Source organism: Trachinotus anak, unplaced genomic scaffold (assembly GCF_046630095.1).
Source record: "Trachinotus anak isolate AG129_WGS33_773 ecotype Australia unplaced genomic scaffold, CSIRO_AGI_Tana_v1 ptg000026l, whole genome shotgun sequence".
In the NCBI taxonomy this organism is placed as follows: domain Eukaryota; kingdom Metazoa; phylum Chordata; class Actinopteri; order Carangiformes; family Carangidae; genus Trachinotus; species Trachinotus anak.
The window spans coordinates 15,043,262-15,062,500 of record NW_027273877.1 but is presented as its reverse complement, the minus strand read 5'-3'; the positions used below and the strand labels follow the sequence as shown (position 1 = coordinate 15,062,500).

At 41.4% G+C, this 19,239-nt stretch overlaps 5 non-coding genes and 3 pseudogenes across 5 annotated transcripts; all 8 read left to right on the top strand.

The window, feature by feature from the left end:
- Positions 1-4,964: 4,964 nt before the first annotated feature.
- Positions 4,965-5,083, top strand: LOC139610148 (5S ribosomal RNA). Its single transcript, XR_011685595.1, has one exon. It is a non-coding gene; the product is annotated as a 5S ribosomal RNA (ribosomal RNA).
- A 272-nt stretch (positions 5,084-5,355) lies between these two features.
- LOC139610302 (5S ribosomal RNA) lies at positions 5,356-5,464 on the top strand (annotated as a pseudogene).
- A 272-nt stretch (positions 5,465-5,736) lies between these two features.
- Positions 5,737-5,855, top strand: LOC139610252 (5S ribosomal RNA). The gene has a single exon (XR_011685697.1). It is a non-coding gene; the product is annotated as a 5S ribosomal RNA (ribosomal RNA).
- A 5,931-nt stretch (positions 5,856-11,786) lies between these two features.
- LOC139610080 (5S ribosomal RNA) lies at positions 11,787-11,905 on the top strand. Its single transcript, XR_011685529.1, has one exon. It is a non-coding gene; the product is annotated as a 5S ribosomal RNA (ribosomal RNA).
- A 272-nt stretch (positions 11,906-12,177) lies between these two features.
- LOC139610240 (5S ribosomal RNA) lies at positions 12,178-12,296 on the top strand. Its single transcript, XR_011685686.1, has one exon. It is a non-coding gene; the product is annotated as a 5S ribosomal RNA (ribosomal RNA).
- A 268-nt stretch (positions 12,297-12,564) lies between these two features.
- Positions 12,565-12,673, top strand: LOC139610301 (5S ribosomal RNA; annotated as a pseudogene).
- A 272-nt stretch (positions 12,674-12,945) lies between these two features.
- Positions 12,946-13,064, top strand: LOC139610229 (5S ribosomal RNA). Its single transcript, XR_011685675.1, has one exon. It is a non-coding gene; the product is annotated as a 5S ribosomal RNA (ribosomal RNA).
- Positions 13,065-19,000: 5,936 nt separating this feature from the next.
- LOC139610369 (5S ribosomal RNA) lies at positions 19,001-19,109 on the top strand (annotated as a pseudogene).
- Positions 19,110-19,239: the final 130 nt, after the last annotated feature.

The window sequence follows — 19,239 nt, the reverse complement described above, 5'->3', positions numbered from 1 at the left end:
GCGGCCAAAGAGAGCACACTGAGGCGGGGACGGGACTGGGAAAAGCTCTCGGACCCGCCGATCTCCCTGCTCTGGAAAAATCACTATTAACCGCCGCCTCTCAGGCTGAAACGGACGCTCCGCAAAGCGCTCCGCTCTGCGCTCCGCGCTCGGCGAAGAGCGCACCGCCAGCAGCTCCCCAAATGGCTGACTCGGAATCCGACATGGACCTCACACAGATCACGCAAATCAGAAAAAGGCAAAATACAGAGAGGCAGGCGAAAAAAAGCAAAAAAAGTAAGGCAAAAAATCAGATATGATAGCAAATCTCTCATTTTTGCAGCTCACCCTCTCCATGACAGTTATTCTCTCGCTCAATGCCCGTGGGCTCCGCAGCAGAGGGAAAATTGAATGCATTCTTGGGTCTGTCAAATGTGATATCTTATGTTTACAAGAGACAAGATGGGATGAAAGCGCCATCAGTTTTGTTAAAGCGCTGTGGAGAGGGTCGGTCATGTATGCTAATGGGACAGATTTAGCGAGAGGAGTGGCCATCTTATGCAAAGAAAACAGCTTTGAAAAAACGGACTGTGTGCATAAAGACGCTGAAGGCAGGATGATTGTAATAGATGTGGAAAGAGGGGGGGAAAAACAAAGGATTATAAATGTATATGCTTCAAATGAGGAAAAAAACAGGAAAATATTTTTCAAACAAATAACAAAATGGTGTAAAACGAATTGTGTGATAATAGGGGACTTCAATGTTGTTTTAAACAAAATGGATATCTCAGCAAATAATGTATTTAAGGAGGATGCCAGCAGGAAAATACTGTATGAAACCATGAATGATAATAACCTGACAGAGATATGGAGAGTGTTACAGCCAAACAAAAGAGAGTTCTCAAGGAGACAAGTAGTTGAAGGGAAGTTGAAGCAGTCAAGAATTGATCTATGCTTAGGCACTCCAGCAGTGGTGTCTCAGTTAAAAAGTGCAAGATACATACCCAACAGCTGGAGTGACCACTCTCTGCTAGAAATAAGAATGGGGAAAACAGGAGAGTTTAGAAATGGAGGCTTGTGGTGCTTAAACAATAGTTGCATTGAAGATGAGAAATTTAGAAGAAAAATGAATAATCTGTTAGAAGCAATGACTGAAGAAATATTGAACACAGAAGATGTGATAGAGTGGTGGGAAGGAGCTAAGTTAAGAATCAAAAAAGCATGTATTAATTATTGCAAACAAAAGAGATGGATAGAAAACAGAGAAGAGGAAGAAATCAGAGAACAGGTAAGGAGAGAATTAGAGAAGATTGAAGAAGAACCAAATTATGATGTCAGTAAATATATATGTTTAAAATCTCAATTAGATCACTTGGAAATGAAAAGGTGCAAGGGAGCAATAATCAGGAGCAAGGCGAAGCATATCACAGAAGGAGAAAAATGTACTGCCTATTTCTTGGGGCTAGAAAAAAGGAAGCAAAGCAAAACATTCATAAAAGAATTGAAAAATGAGAAAGGTGAAATAATAACAGATGCAGTAAATCTTTTAGAAACAGTACAAACATATTATAAACAGTTATTCACAAGTTGTAACATAAAACCAGAAAGTATGGAGGGAGCTATGGAGAGTATTGAAAGTAAATTGTCTAAAGAGGACAGAGAGTGGTGTGATGCTCCACTTACCTTACAGGAGGTGGAGATGGCAATAGGAGAACTGGGGAAGAACAAAAGTCCAGGCACAGATGGGCTGTCAGCTGAGTTTTATCAAGCTTTTAAACTCAGGTTGGCTCCGATTCTACTCACAATGTATAACCATATGCAAAATGGAGGTCGAACTCCCAGGACCTTGACACTTGGACTAATAACTGTTGTATACAAGAACAGAGGGGACAAAGCCTTGCTGGAGAATTACAGACCAATCAGTTTATTAAACACAGATTACAAAATTCTCACCAAGATATTGGCAAACAGGTTAAAATCAGTCATTTCTTCCATCATCAACTGGTCTCAAGCTTACGGCATTCCGGGGCGAGACATCACAGACACAATTCTGTCAGTTAAAGAAACAATAAATCACATGACAAAACAGGGTGGAATCTATCTGGGTGTGGACTTCAACAAAGCATTTGACAGAGTCGAACACAATTTCCTCTGGGCAGTACTGGCAAAATTTGGTTTCGGCAATAACTTCACAAATTGGATACAATTACTATACAGCAATGCAAACAGTAAAGTCAAATGCAATGGGCAATTATCAGACACTTTTCGGATTCAAAGATCAATAAGGCAAGGCTGTCCCCTCTCCTCCCTGTTATACAGCCTGGTGGCCGAACCCCTCGGAATGTTAATCAGGAAGGACAAGCAAATTAAAGGTATAACATCACCAGCAGGGAAAGAACACAAAATAGCACAGTTTGCGGATGATACTAACATAATGACACAGGATGAGGACAGCATAGACAAGGTTTTAGTTCATATTGAAACATACAGCAAAGCATCAGGGGCAAAAGTCAACTTTAACAAATCAGAAATCATGTACTGTGGCGAGGTGGTGCGGTCACCAGGCAGATGGCAGTTCAGGGAGGCAGGAGAGAGTGTCAAGGTCCTGGGAGTGCACCTGGGGAAAAACCAGGACAAAGCCAGAGACAAAACGTGGAGGGAGGCGCTGGGAAAAATAAGCAGCACGCTGGCACTGTGGAGGATGAGGGGGCTCACACTGAGAGGCAAGGTGGTCGTAGCCAACTCCCTTGTGCTCTCACAGCTAAACCACATACTGGCAGTCTACGACATACCCGGACACATCCAAACCAGCATAAATAACAGCATCTCCACGTTTCTCTGGAGAAGCAAAAGAAATCTAATAGCACACAGGACAATAATCAATGACTATAAAGAAGGAGGTCTAAAACTAATTGATATTGCAACAAAGAAACATGTCTTCAGAATTCAAACAATCAAAAAAGCCTTGCAAAATTCTAAAAATCATCCATGGCAAGATTACCTGCAAAAAACAATAACCTCCTTAGGTCACTGTGGCAGACACAACCTCTGCCAAATTCTACCCAAGAAACAGTACTCACATCTCCAACCGTTTGAAAGAGAGATCCTTGAAGCCTGGGAGCTGGCACGGCCACTCCTCAAGACAAAGGTCTCCAATAGGTCACAGTTACTGAAGCTCCCCATCCTCCACAATCCAGAGCTCACTTGTAGGGGCACCTCCCTCTCATATGGCTTCCTGGTGGCAGCAGGGCTGCAAACATTAGGGGACATAATGAATGGAAAGGGTAAAATAGACAGTGAAAAAATAATGACTGCTTTGAGGGACAAAGGGTGCAAGGGGAAAAAACAGTACATACAACAGGTGTGTGAGGAAATGGAAAAGAACATGCCTCCTGAATGGAAACAAGCCCACAAAAACTCTGTTTGTAAGGTGCAGGATGACACCCTGGATTTCCTCCTGTGGACTGGTGCACACACCAAAAGCATGCAAGAAATAAAATCTAAAACATGGTACACTATGTTGCTAAAAAAGGCCACACGGAGGCCCACCTCAGAAATAACCTGGAAGAAAGCATTCCCATTCAAAAACACGTCTACAATTTGGCACAACATAAGTCCTTGTTACAGTAACCCACAATGCACTAACACAGATTACAAAATAAGGCACAGGAGGATCTTCACAGGCGTCATTCTGCACCAGATTAACAAAAACATGTACGGAAGAGACTGTACTGTTTGTCAAGAGCAGGAGGAGGATTTAGAGCATCTCCTCCTGCATTGTCCCGTCTGCATTCCTTTCTCTGAGCAGGTCAAAGAACTCCTGGAAATGTGCTGTGAACTCAGGATTTCCAACACAACGGACTGGCAGTGGACTCTGCTATTTGGACTAACGGAAAAGAGAAAAGGAATTAACAATGAACTCATCAATATCATCCTTGCCTTCGCCAGACACACAATCTATACAGCCAGGAACTATGCACTCTATGAAAACAGACAAACCAACAGGTGGAAGATCTTCACAAACTCAATAAAACTTCATATACGGACAATGCAAAAAGCAGACAAACAGAAATTTGAAAAAATCTTCTTAGACAAAGCAAAACTTGTGAGAATAACAGGAGACAATGTGCTAAGTTTTGCTTTTTAAGTAGTGTCATTATGTCTCTTCAGAATGTTGGTCTTCCTTGCTGGTTGATTTGTGTTCTATCTGGTTCCAGCAGGGTATTTTATTTCATCATGCCATTATAGTCCATTTTATTTTAATGTATTTCATTTTAGTTTGGTTTTTTCTCCTTTTGGTGTTGTTGTTTCTTTCTTTCTTTGGGTTTAAATGTGGACACCGGTACCCTTCAGTTCACTGTATTGGAGGGAGATCCAGTCTTCATAGAAAGTTAATGTGAATCTCTCCTGGGGGCGTGGAGACTGCACTGATTTTTCGTTGTTTCTTTCTTTGGTGTTTGTAAATATAATGTAAATATGGGTTTTAAAAAAAAAAAAAGCATAAATCACTGCATACTTTAGCTTTCACTGTCCGAGTTTACATGTTGAGAATAAGATTGAATGATGTAAAAATTTGAATTTTTTGATAATAAAAGAGAAAAAAAAAAAGCACGCCCGATCTCGTCCGATCTCGGAAGCTAAGCAGGGTCGGGCCTGGTTAGTACTTGGATGGGAGACCGCCTGGGAATACCAGGTGCTGTAAGCTTTTTCACTTTTCTGTGCAAACAACAGAGGACGCTGCTGCTTCAGCAAACAGCACTGACTGTGCCACTGCTCAACTGTCAATCACTGTGCAGACAGTTCAGCTCACAGTGCACAAACCACACTTTCATATTATCACATTACACAGTTGACAAGTTGACAACTTGAGAGAAAGAAAGAAAGAAAGAAAGTCAAGCAAAGACACCCGCGCTTGACATACACAGCCATGTCTGTGATGGTGTGGATCATCATGTATAAAGGGGGTAGTTGTCACTTGCTCTGCGGCTTACGGCCATACCACCCTGAGCACGCCCGATCTCGTCCGATCTTGGAAGCTAAGCAGGGTCGGGCCTGGTTAGTACTTGGATGGGAGACCGCCTGGGAATACCAGGTGCTGTAAGCTTTTTCACTTTTCTGTGCAAACAACAGAGGACGCTGCTGCTTCAGTAAACAGCACTGACTGTGCCACTGCTCAACTGTCAATCACTGTGCAGACAGTTCAGCTCACAGTGCACAAACCACACTTTCATATTATCACATTACACAGTTGACAAGTTGAGAGAAAGAAAGAAAGAAAGAAAGTCGAGCAAAGACACCCGCGCTTGACATACACAGCCATGTCTGTGATGGTGTGGATCATCATGTATAAAGGGGGTAGTTGTCACTTGCTCTGCGGCTTACGGCCATACCACCCTGAGCACGCCCGATCTCGGAAGCTAAGCAGGGTCGGGCCTGGTTAGTACTTGGATGGGAGACCGCCTGGGAATACCAGGTGCTGTAAGCTTTTTCACTTTTCTGTGCAAACAACAGAGGACGCTGCTGCTTCAGTAAACAGCACTGACTGTGCCACTGCTCAACTGTCAATCACTGTGCAGACAGTTCAGCTCACAGTGCACAAACCACACTTTCATATTATCACATTACACAGTTGACAAGTTGAGAGAAAGAAAGAAAGAAAGAAAGTCGAGCAAAGACACCCGCGCTTGACATACACAGCCATGTCTGTGATGGTGTGGATCATCATGTATAAAGGGGGTAGTTGTCACTTGCTCTGCGGCTTACGGCCATACCACCCTGAGCACGCCCGATCTCGTCCGATCTCGGAAGCTAAGCAGGGTCGGGCCTGGTTAGTACTTGGATGGGAGACCGCCTGGGAATACCAGGTGCTGTAAGCTTTTTCACTTTTCTGTGCAAACAACAGAGGACGCTGCTGCTTCAGTAAACAGCACTGACTGTGCCACTGCTCAACTGTCAATCACTGTGCAGACAGTTCAGCTCACAGTGCACAAACCACACTTTCATATTATCACATTACACAGTTGACAAGTTGAGAGAAAGAAAGAAAGAAAGAAAGTCGAGCAAAGACACCCGCGCTTGACATACACAGCCATGTCTGTGATGGTGTGGATCATCATGTATAAAGGGGGTAGTTGTCACTTGCTCTGCGGCTTACGGCCATACCACCCTGAGCACGCACAGAGGAGGAGCACGCCGTACGTTCACGACAGTCAATCAGTCCGTGTTTTTTTGGATCGTTTTCAGCCTTGGTTTTTGCTGGTTTGTAATTTTTTAGTTTAGTATTTAATTTGTGGGTTACATCCCCCGACAGCTTTTGCTGTCTGGGGGACTCTTTGTGTTTAAAAAATCATTCAAATGGATCCAACGGTGACAGACAAAGGAACGGAAAAGACGACGGAGAAGAGAATGCCCGCGAGTGCGGAAAAACAGAAGAAAATGTACGAAAAGAGACTGACAATCATGTTGGAAATAGAAGGAGAGGAGAGAACAACGATGATGGACATGCTGAGAAAAGTGAGGGCGGAGTGTGGAGAAGTGCTTGGCTGCCGTTTTAAGACGCCAAAGTCATACGAGCTGACGATGAAAGAGGAAAGCGGGAAGAAAAAGCTGATGGACGGACTGAGAATTGGGAACAACAGACTGATGGCGAAAGAACTGGGTAACAATGAAATGGTCGTCTCATTCATTAATCTGCCCACTTACATAGAGGATGAGGAAATATTGGCAAAACTACAGGACTGGGGAGTCACTGCGGTCTCGTCCATTAAGAGGAGGATGTGGCCAGGGACGGACATCGCTGATGGGACGAGGTTTTTAAAGGTCCGTTTCACAGACGCTGTGAAATCATTGCCATATTCCACTAAGTTTGAGACGGTAAGCGGAGCGGAGCACTTCCGCGTCATCCATGACAGGCAAGTTAAAGTTTGCCGCTTGTGTATACAGCCTGGCCACATTGTCAGAGACTGTCCCACTTTTATTTGTTTTAAATGTGGGAAACAGGGGCATTACGCACGAGAGTGTGATGCGGAGGGGAAATGTGCTCTGTGCAAAGAAAAGATCTCCCTGTGTGTGTGTGGAGAGCCGGGGGAGGACGCCGAAGAGCCGTCATACTCCGACGTCTCTGACGAGGAGGAGAGAGAGGCGGAGGACGGCGCCGATACGGGGAGAGAGGAGGATGGACGGAGAGGCGGCGTCGAGAGGGAGGAGCCGGGAATGACCGGAGAGACCCACGAGGAGGGAAACCGTGACTGTGGGGAATCGAGAGGAGACGAAGGAGGGAGAGACTCTGATAATCCAGCACCACAAAATCCAGACAATTATGCTGGCTTTGGAACGCGGGCAGCAAATGAAAAAGACGGGAAAGCTGTGTCGGACGGGTCTGAGGGCGAGGAGGGGATGGACGTCAGCGCAGAGACCATCAGACAGCTGAAGAGAAAGAAGAGGGCGAAGGAAAAGGAGAAGATGAAGGTTAAAAAGTAGAGGTATGGCTGCTGCTCTGCTATTCTTTTTTGTTTTATGCCTTATGTTGCATATTGCTTCGTTTAACTGTAACGGTCTAAGAGGAAAAACGAAAGCGGAGTTGGTATTTAATGCCATAAAAGCAGAAGTACTGTGCCTGCAAGAGACTCACTGGACTGACGAAGTTTTTAAAGATATCAGCTCACTGTGGAGAGGCAAAATTATTGCAAATAATATGAGTCACAGAGCATGTGGTGTTGCTATCTTGGTAAAAGAGGAGACATTGACTGACATACAGGTAGTCCACAAAGATGACAAAGGGAGGTTGCTTGTCATTGAATTTAATTTTTGTAACATTAGGTTTAGATTAATTAATGTCTATGCACCAAATATTGAAAAGGAAAGAAGAGAAATGTTTGATAATTTGAGGACTTTTTGTACTGAGAGATGTATTTTGGTTGGTGATTTTAATTTATGGTGTACAAGGCTGGATGGGTCCAGCAGTGTTAATTTCAGAAACGATACTTCAAGGAGTGTTTTATTTGATGTTATGAATAAGGAAGATTTAGTTGATGTATGGAGGGATATGTATCCAAACAGGAGAGAATACTCAAGAAAGCAAATGGTTTTGGGAAAAGTGAAACAAAGCAGAATAGATTTAGTTTTGATTAAAAGAAATATTTTGAGTTGGGTCTTGAATGTAAAATATAAGTTTTTGGGTTTAAGTGATCATGCTGCTTTAACTTTTGGTTTTGGGGTGAGATGTGAAGGGAGGGGAGGGGGGGTTTGGTGTTTAAACTCTTGTTTGTTAAAAGAGGAGGAATATAGAAAAATTATTTCAAGACTTATAAAAAATGAGCAAGAAAATACTTTATTTGAAGACGATGTTTGTTTATGGTGGGAACAGATGAAGAATAAAATAAAAAGAACAAGTATTAGATTTGCAAAAAAGAGGAACTTTGTGAAAAAGAAAGAGGAAAATGAAGTGAAAGAAAAATTAATAAAAGAGCTGGAAAGACTGGAGGAGGATCCGAATCGGGATAGGACATACTTTATGAAATTAGAAGGTGAGATAGAATATTATGAGAGAGAAAAATATGAGGGAGCAGTTATCAGAAGTAGGGCTCAGTATGCAGTTGAGGGAGAAAAGTGTACAAACTTCTTTCTCAACTTGGAGAAAAGTAAACAGGTAAAGTCTTATATAACGGAGCTAGAAAGTGAGAATGGAGAGAGAGTGACAGATTTTGTAGGCATTTTGGAGGTAGTGGAAGCTTTTTATGCAAAACTGTTTCAAAAGGAAGGTATAGTGCAGGAATGTGTGGATGAGATATTAGATACTGTTGATGCCAGAATATCAGATGAAAGTAAACAAATGTGTGACGATGATTTGACAATTGATGAAATTAAAATAGCTATAGAGCAAATGAAATCCAGCAAGAGTCCAGGTTCAGATGGCCTGACACATGAATTTTATAAGGTTTTTTCTGATATATTGGTGCCAATACTGTTGAAAGTGTATAAGTGTATGGAGGAAAGGAAAACGGTTCCAGAGTCAATGGCAACAGGGGTTATTACTATCTTGTTTAAAAAAAGAGGGAGTCCGTTTAAATTAGAAAATTACAGGCCTTTAAGTCTGTTGAACTCGGACTACAAGATTTTAACAAAAGCTTTAGCCAATAGATTGAGGGACGTGGTAGGAGAAATAATAGCACCAACACAAGCTTATAGTATACCAGGTAGGGACATCACTGATGTCATATGTACAATTAGAGATGTAGTCAATAGTATGAATAATGATGGTGAGGGTGGTCTAGTCCTGAATTTAGACTTAAATAAAGCTTTTGATAGGGTTGAACATGGGTATTTAGAACAGGTTTTGGGCAAATTTGGTTTTGGGGATAGGTTTGTTAATTGGATAATGTTGCTATATGCAAATGCTAAAAGTTGTGTGAAAATAAATGGTATGCTCACTGATGTTTTCCCAGTACAACGGTCAGTCAGACAAGGCTGTCCTCTTTCAGCCTTGCTCTATTCTTTAGCAGCAGAACCATTGGCAACACTATGTAAAAAAGACATTTCTTTACAAAGCATTCAAATACCATATAGCACAAATAGTCTAATTCATCAATTTGCTGACGATACAACCTTTACTGTCAGAACCATAGAAAGTGTAAAAGGAATAATGAAACATGTTGAAACATATGGGAGAGCATCAGGAGCAAAAGTAAACATAGAAAAATCAGAAATTATGTGTGTAGGGCATACAAATCCAGAAGAGTGTGAAATTCCTTTAAAGATAACGAGAGACTTCATTAAAATATTGGGTGTGAACATAGGAGTACAGAGTAAGGAAGCGAGAGATGCCACATGGACTGGTATATTGAATAAAGTTAAACAATTATTAAATTTGTGGTCTATGAGAGGGCTGCGATTAAAAGGTAAGGTTGTAGTCATTAACTCATTGCTTCTATCAAAATTTAATTATGTGATGGGAGCTCTAGATCTCCCTGAGTGGGTTTTGAATGAGGTGAGAGCTGTAATAAGTAAGTTTCTGTGGAGAGGAAAAGGAGTTAAAATATCTATGAAGACATTAATAGCAGGGTATGGAGAGGGAGGGCTAAAACTGATGGACTTAGATGTTAAACGAAAAGCATTGAGAATAAAGGTGGTTAAAAAATATCTATATGGTAAGGAGGAGTATGGTTGGAAAGGGTTCTTTAAGGATTTTCTGTGTAAAAGTGGAGGATGTGGGGACAGTGGGATCTTTATGAGATTCAGAAAGAATATGTTGGAAAATCTTCCTGTGTTTTATCAAGAGGTATTTCTAGCTTGGGCAGATTTCATTGAGCACCTGAAATATGACTGCAAAACAATAAATCAAATATTAGATCAGCCAGTATTTATGAATCCACAAATAAAAAACAGTGGGAATGTTTTGTATGACAAAGTTTTCATACAAGCAGGATTAAAACAAGTGAGAGATTTTGCTTATGAGTATGTGCCTGGCTTCTTGCCAAATAGAGCCATTTTTGACAGTGTTGTGGAGATAGACGAGGAGGTAGGTAGAACTAAGGTGGATAATGTGATTAAGTGCATAAAAGGAAGCTTACCGGATATATGGATTAAAACAATAGAGAGGGAAACAGTTCAGGTAGGAAAGAGTGAGCTACCAGATCTGTACATTGATCAGATTGATGGGAAAATGCTCTTTAATAAAATAAAAGTAAAGATGTTGTACACGTTGATGCTGATGAAAGAAATCAAGACCCCAGCATCAGAAAATGTTTGGTTGAAGGTATTTCAGGATCTGAATGTGAAAGAAATTTGGAAAAATTTACATGTCAAGTACAATAGCATAGACTGTGAAAATTTGGACTTCAAACTCAGACATAACAGAATATACACGAATGTGGTCATTCACCAAATTAATAAAAATGTAGATCGGTTTTGTGATGTTTGTAAATCAGATCCTGAAACACTGATGCATTTGTTTTTTGAATGCAAGGAATTAAAGAACTTTCAATTGAAACTAATAACCCTGATCAAAAACAATTGGAAATTAGATCTGATAGCGAATGATTGGAAGAAAGTTTTCTTTTTTGGTTCAAGTAAAACATCAAAAACTGTGAATGTTAATTTGTTTAATTTTGTATTAAGTCATGCTAGATATGCAGTATGGCTAAGGAGAAATTTAGCACATTTTGAAGGGAAGAGGATAGAAGTGTTAGCTTTGTTTGTATCGGTATTAAGGAAAGATGTTGCTTTGCGATGGAACTTTTTGAGTAGGAGTTTGTTTGAGGAGTTTTTTGTGCAAGGCAGTAGCCTTATTTCTATTGATGATGGAGGTAGATTTCATATTAATTTATGATTTTTATCCTTTGTGCTTTGTTTTGTTGTTAATGTGTATGTATATGTAAATATTGTGTTCTGAAAAGCTTTGTATATTTTCATAATAAAAGAAAAAAAAAAAAAAAAAAAAAGCACGCCCGATCTCGTCCGATCTCGGAAGCTAAGCAGGGTCGGGCCTGGTTAGTACTTGGATGGGAGACCGCCTGGGAATACCAGGTGCTGTAAGCTTTTTCACTTTTCTGTGCAAACAACAGAGGACGCTGCTGCTTCAGTAAACAGCACTGACTGTGCCACTGCTCAACTGTCAATCACTGTGCAGACAGTTCAGCTCACAGTGCACAAACCACACTTTCATATTATCACATTACACAGTTGACAAATTGAGAGAAAGAAAGAAAGAAAGAAAGTCAAGCAAAGACACCCGCGCTTGACATACACAGCCATGTCTGTGATGGTGTGGATCATCATGTATAAAGGGGGTAGTTGTCACTTGCTCTCCGGCTTACGGCCATACCACCCTGAGCACGCCCGATCTCGTCCGATCTCGGAAGCTAAGCAGGGTCGGACCTGGTTAGTACTTGGATGGGAGACCGCCTGGGAATACCAGGTGCTGTAAGCTTTTTCACTTTTCTGTGCAAACAACAGAGGACGCTGCTGCTTCAGTAAACAGCACTGACTGTGCCACTGCTCAACTGTCAATCACTGTGCAGACAGTTCAGCTCACAGTGCACAAACCACACTTTCATATTATCACATTACACAGTTGACAAGTTGAGAGAAAGAAAGAAAGAAAGAAAGTCAAGCAAAGACACCCGCGCTTGACATACACAGCCATGTCTGTGATGGTGTGGATCATCATGTATAAAGGGGGTAGTTGTCACTTGCTCTGCGGCTTACGGCCATACCACCCTGAGCACGCCCGATCTCGTCCGATCTCGGAAGCTAAGCAGGGTCGGGCCTGGTTAGTACTTGGATGGGAGACCGCCTGGGAATACCAGGTGCTGTAAGCTTTTTCACTTTTCTGTGCAAACAACAGAGGACGCTGCTGCTTCAGTAAACAGCACTGACTGTGCCACTGCTCAACTGTCAATCACTGTGCAGACAGTTCAGCTCACAGTGCACAAACCACACTTTCATATTATCACATTACACAGTTGACAAGTTGAGAGAAAGAAAGAAAGAAAGTCGAGCAAAGACACCCGCGCTTGACATACACAGCCATGTCTGTGATGGTGTGGATCATCATGTATAAAGGGGGTAGTTGTCACTTGCTCTCCGGCTTACGGCCATACCACCCTGAGCACGCCCGATCTCGGAAGCTAAGCAGGGTCGGGCCTGGTTAGTACTTGGATGGGAGACCGCCTGGGAATACCAGGTGCTGTAAGCTTTTTCACTTTTCTGTGCAAACAACAGAGGACGCTGCTGCTTCAGTAAACAGCACTGACTGTGCCACTGCTCAACTGTCAATCACTGTGCAGACAGTTCAGCTCACAGTGCACAAACCACACTTTCATATTATCACATTACACAGTTGACAAGTTGAGAGAAAGAAAGAAAGAAAGAAAGTCGAGCAAAGACACCCGCGCTTGACATACACAGCCATGTCTGTGATGGTGTGGATCATCATGTATAAAGGGGGTAGTTGTCACTTGCTCTCCGGCTTACGGCCATACCACCCTGAGCACGCCCGATCTCGTCCGATCTCGGAAGCTAAGCAGGGTCGGGCCTGGTTAGTACTTGGATGGGAGACCGCCTGGGAATACCAGGTGCTGTAAGCTTTTTCACTTTTCTGTGCAAACAACAGAGGACGCTGCTGCTTCAGTAAACAGCACTGACTGTGCCACTGCTCAACTGGCAGTCACTGTGCAGACAGTTCAGCTCACAGTGCACAAACCACACTTTCATATTATCACATTACACAGTTGACAAGTTGAGAGAAAGAAAGAAAGAAAGAAAGTCAAGCAAAGACACCCGCGCTTGACATACACAGCCATGTCTGTGATGGTGTGGATCATCATGTATAAAGGGGGTAGTTGTCACTTGCTCTGCGGCTTACGGCCATACCACCCTGAGCACGCACAGAGGAGGAGCACGCCGTACGTTCACGACAGTCAATCAGTCCGTGTTTTTTTGGATCGTTTTCAGCCTTGGTTTTTGCTGGTTTGTAATTTTTTAGTTTAGTATTTAATTTGTGGGTTACATCCCCCGACAGCTTTTGCTGTCTGGGGGACTCTTTGTGTTTAAAAAATCATTCAAATGGATCCAACGGTGACAGACAAAGGAACGGAAAAGACGACGGAGAAGAGAATGCCCGCGAGTGCGGAAAAACAGAAGAAAATGTACGAAAAGAGACTGACAATCATGTTGGAAATAGAAGGAGAGGAGAGAACAACGATGATGGACATGCTGAGAAAAGTGAGGGCGGAGTGTGGAGAAGTGCTTGGCTGCCGTTTTAAGACGCCAAAGTCATACGAGCTGACGATGAAAGAGGAAAGCGGGAAGAAAAAGCTGATGGACGGACTGAGAATTGGGAACAACAGACTGATGGCGAAAGAACTGGGTAACAATGAAATGGTCGTCTCATTCATTAATCTGCCCACTTACATAGAGGATGAGGAAATATTGGCAAAACTACAGGACTGGGGAGTCACTGCGGTCTCGTCCATTAAGAGGAGGATGTGGCCAGGGACGGACATCGCTGATGGGACGAGGTTTTTAAAGGTCCGTTTCACAGACGCTGTGAAATCATTGCCATATTCCACTAAGTTTGAGACGGTAAGCGGAGCGGAGCACTTCCGCGTCATCCATGACAGGCAAGTTAAAGTTTGCCGCTTGTGTATACAGCCTGGCCACATTGTCAGAGACTGTCCCACTTTTATTTGTTTTAAATGTGGGAAACAGGGGCATTACGCACGAGAGTGTGATGCGGAGGGGAAATGTGCTCTGTGCAAAGAAAAGATCTCCCTGTGTGTGTGTGGAGAGCCGGGGGAGGACGCCGAAGAGCCGTCATACTCCGACGTCTCTGACGAGGAGGAGAGAGAGGCGGAGGACGGCGCCGATACGGGGAGAGAGGAGGATGGACGGAGAGGCGGCGTCGAGAGGGAGGAGCCGGGAATGACCGGAGAGACCCACGAGGAGGGAAACCGTGACTGTGGGGAATCGAGAGGAGACGAAGGAGGGAGAGACTCTGATAATCCAGCACCACAAAATCCAGACAATTATGCTGGCTTTGGAACGCGGGCAGCAAATGAAAAAGACGGGAAAGCTGTGTCGGACGGGTCTGAGGGCGAGGAGGGGATGGACGTCAGCGCAGAGACCATCAGACAGCTGAAGAGAAAGAAGAGGGCGAAGGAAAAGGAGAAGATGAAGGTTAAAAAGTAGAGGTATGGCTGCTGCTCTGCTATTCTTTTTTGTTTTATGCCTTATGTTGCATATTGCTTCGTTTAACTGTAACGGTCTAAGAGGAAAAACGAAAGCGGAGTTGGTATTTAATGCCATAAAAGCAGAAGTACTGTGCCTGCAAGAGACTCACTGGACTGACGAAGTTTTTAAAGATATCAGCTCACTGTGGAGAGGCAAAATTATTGCAAATAATATGAGTCACAGAGCATGTGGTGTTGCTATCTTGGTAAAAGAGGAGACATTGACTGACATACAGGTAGTCCACAAAGATGACAAAGGGAGGTTGCTTGTCATTGAATTTAATTTTTGTAACATTAGGTTTAGATTAATTAATGTCTATGCACCAAATATTGAAAAGGAAAGAAGAGAAATGTTTGATAATTTGAGGACTTTTTGTACTGAGAGATGTATTTTGGTTGGTGATTTTAATTTATGGTGTACAAGGCTGGATGGGTCCAGCAGTGTTAATTTCAGAAACGATACTTCAAGGAGTGTTTTATTTGATGTTATGAATAAGGAAGATTTAGTTGATGTATGGAGGGATATGTATCCAAACAGGAGAGAATACTCAAGAAAGCAAATGGTTTTGGGAAAAGTGAAACAAAGCAGAATAGATTTAGTTTTGATTAAAAGAAATATTTTGAGTTGGGTCTTGAATGTAAAATATAAGTTTTTGGGTTTAAGTGATCATGCTGCTTTAACTTTTGGTTTTGGGGTGAGATGTGAAGGGAGGGGAGGGGGGGTTTGGTGTTTAAACTCTTGTTTGTTAAAAGAGGAGGAATATAGAAAAATTATTTCAAGACTTATAAAAAATGAGCAAGAAAATACTTTATTTGAAGACGATGTTTGTTTATGGTGGGAACAGATGAAGAATAAAATAAAAAGAACAAGTATTAGATTTGCAAAAAAGAGGAACTTTGTGAAAAAGAAAGAGGAAAATGAAGTGAAAGAAAAATTAATAAAAGAGCTGGAAAGACTGGAGGAGGATCCGAATCGGGATAGGACATACTTTATGAAATTAGAAGGTGAGATAGAATATTATGAGAGAGAAAAATATGAGGGAGCAGTTATCAGAAGTAGGGCTCAGTATGCAGTTGAGGGAGAAAAGTGTACAAACTTCTTTCTCAACTTGGAGAAAAGTAAACAGGTAAAGTCTTATATAACGGAGCTAGAAAGTGAGAATGGAGAGAGAGTGACAGATTTTGTAGGCATTTTGGAGGTAGTGGAAGCTTTTTATGCAAAACTGTTTCAAAAGGAAGGTATAGTGCAGGAATGTGTGGATGAGATATTAGATACTGTTGATGCCAGAATATCAGATGAAAGTAAACAAATGTGTGACGATGATTTGACAATTGATGAAATTAAAATAGCTATAGAGCAAATGAAATCCAGCAAGAGTCCAGGTTCAGATGGCCTGACACATGAATTTTATAAGGTTTTTTCTGATATATTGGTGCCAATACTGTTGAAAGTGTATAAGTGTATGGAGGAAAGGAAAACGGTTCCAGAGTCAATGGCAACAGGGGTTATTACTATCTTGTTTAAAAAAAGAGGGAGTCCGTTTAAATTAGAAAATTACAGGCCTTTAAGTCTGTTGAACTCGGACTACAAGATTTTAACAAAAGCTTTAGCCAATAGATTGAGGGACGTGGTAGGAGAAATAATAGCACCAACACAAGCTTATAGTATACCAGGTAGGGACATCACTGATGTCATATGTACAATTAGAGATGTAGTCAATAGTATGAATAATGATGGTGAGGGTGGTCTAGTCCTGAATTTAGACTTAAATAAAGCTTTTGATAGGGTTGAACATGGGTATTTAGAACAGGTTTTGGGCAAATTTGGTTTTGGGGATAGGTTTGTTAATTGGATAATGTTGCTATATGCAAATGCTAAAAGTTGTGTGAAAATAAATGGTATGCTCACTGATGTTTTCCCAGTACAACGGTCAGTCAGACAAGGCTGTCCTCTTTCAGCCTTGCTCTATTCTTTAGCAGCAGAACCATTGGCAACACTATGTAAAAAAGACATTTCTTTACAAAGCATTCAAATACCATATAGCACAAATAGTCTAATTCATCAATTTGCTGACGATACAACCTTTACTGTCAGAACCATAGAAAGTGTAAAAGGAATAATGAAACATGTTGAAACATATGGGAGAGCATCAGGAGCAAAAGTAAACATAGAAAAATCAGAAATTATGTGTGTAGGGCATACAAATCCAGAAGAGTGTGAAATTCCTTTAAAGATAACGAGAGACTTCATTAAAATATTGGGTGTGAACATAGGAGTACAGAGTAAGGAAGCGAGAGATGCCACATGGACTGGTATATTGAATAAAGTTAAACAATTATTAAATTTGTGGTCTATGAGAGGGCTGCGATTAAAAGGTAAGGTTGTAGTCATTAACTCATTGCTTCTATCAAAATTTAATTATGTGATGGGAGCTCTAGATCTCCCTGAGTGGGTTTTGAATGAGGTGAGAGCTGTAATAAGTAAGTTTCTGTGGAGAGGAAAAGGAGTTAAAATATCTATGAAGACATTAATAGCAGGGTATGGAGAGGGAGGGCTAAAACTGATGGACTTAGATGTTAAACGAAAAGCATTGAGAATAAAGGTGGTTAAAAAATATCTATATGGTAAGGAGGAGTATGGTTGGAAAGGGTTCTTTAAGGATTTTCTGTGTAAAAGTGGAGGATGTGGGGACAGTGGGATCTTTATGAGATTCAGAAAGAATATGTTGGAAAATCTTCCTGTGTTTTATCAAGAGGTATTTCTAGCTTGGGCAGATTTCATTGAGCACCTGAAATATGACTGCAAAACAATAAATCAAATATTAGATCAGCCAGTATTTATGAATCCACAAATAAAAAACAGTGGGAATGTTTTGTATGACAAAGTTTTCATACAAGCAGGATTAAAACAAGTGAGAGATTTTGCTTATGAGTATGTGCCTGGCTTCTTGCCAAATAGAGCCATTTTTGACAGTGTTGTGGAGATAGACGAGGAGGTAGGTAGAACTAAGGTGGATAATGTGATTAAGTGCATAAAAGGAAGCTTACCGGATATATGGATTAAAACAATAGAGAGGGAAACAGTTCAGGTAGGAAAGAGTGAGCTACCAGATCTGTACATTGATCAGATTGATGGGAAAATGCTCTTTAATAAAATAAAAGTAAAGATGTTGTACACGTTGATGCTGATGAAAGAAATCAAGACCCCAGCATCAGAAAATGTTTGGTTGAAGGTATTTCAGGATCTGAATGTGAAAGAAATTTGGAAAAATTTACATGTCAAGTACAATAGCATAGACTGTGAAAATTTGGACTTCAAACTCAGACATAACAGAATATACACGAATGTGGTCATTCACCAAATTAATAAAAATGTAGATCGGTTTTGTGATGTTTGTAAATCAGATCCTGAAACACTGATGCATTTGTTTTTTGAATGCAAGGAATTAAAGAACTTTCAATTGAAACTAATAACCCTGATCAAAAACAATTGGAAATTAGATCTGATAGCGAATGATTGGAAGAAAGTTTTCTTTTTTGGTTCAAGTAAAACATCAAAAACTGTGAATGTTAATTTGTTTAATTTTGTATTAAGTCATGCTAGATATGCAGTATGGCTAAGGAGAAATTTAGCACATTTTGAAGGGAAGAGGATAGAAGTGTTAGCTTTGTTTGTATCGGTATTAAGGAAAGATGTTGCTTTGCGATGGAACTTTTTGAGTAGGAGTTTGTTTGAGGAGTTTTTTGTGCAAGGCAGTAGCCTTATTTCTATTGATGATGGAGGTAGATTTCATATTAATTTATGATTTTTATCCTTTGTGCTTTGTTTTGTTGTTAATGTGTATGTATATGTAAATATTGTGTTCTGAAAAGCTTTGTATATTTTCATAATAAAAGAAAAAAAAAAAAAAAAAAGCACGCCCGATCTCGTCCGATCTCGGAAGCTAAGCAGGGTCGGTCCTGGTTAGTACTTGGATGAGAGACCGCCTGGGAATACCAGGTGCTGTAAGCTTTTTCACTTTTCTGTGCAAACAACAGAGGACGCTGCTGCTTCAGTAAACAGCACTGACTGTGCCACTGCTCAACTGTCAATCACTGTGCAGACAGTTCAGCTCACAGTGCACAAACCACACTTTCATATTTTGACATTACACAGTTGACAAGTTGACAAGTTGAGAGAAAGAAAGAAAGAAAGAAAGTCGAGCAAAGACACCCGCGCTTGACATACACAGCCATGTCTGTGATGGTGTGGATCATCATGTATAAAGGGGGTAGTTGTCACTTGCTCTGCGGCTTACGGCCATACTACCCTGAGCACGCCCGATCTCGGAAGCTAAGCAGGGTCGGGCCTGGTTAGTACTTGGATGGGAGACCGCCTGGGAATACCAGGTGCTGTAAGCTTTTTCACTTTTCTGTGCAAACAACAGAGGACGCTGCTGCTTCAGTAAACAGCACTGACTGTGCCACTGCTCAACTGTCAATCACTGTGCAGACAGTTCAGCTCACAGTGCACAAACCACACTTTCATATT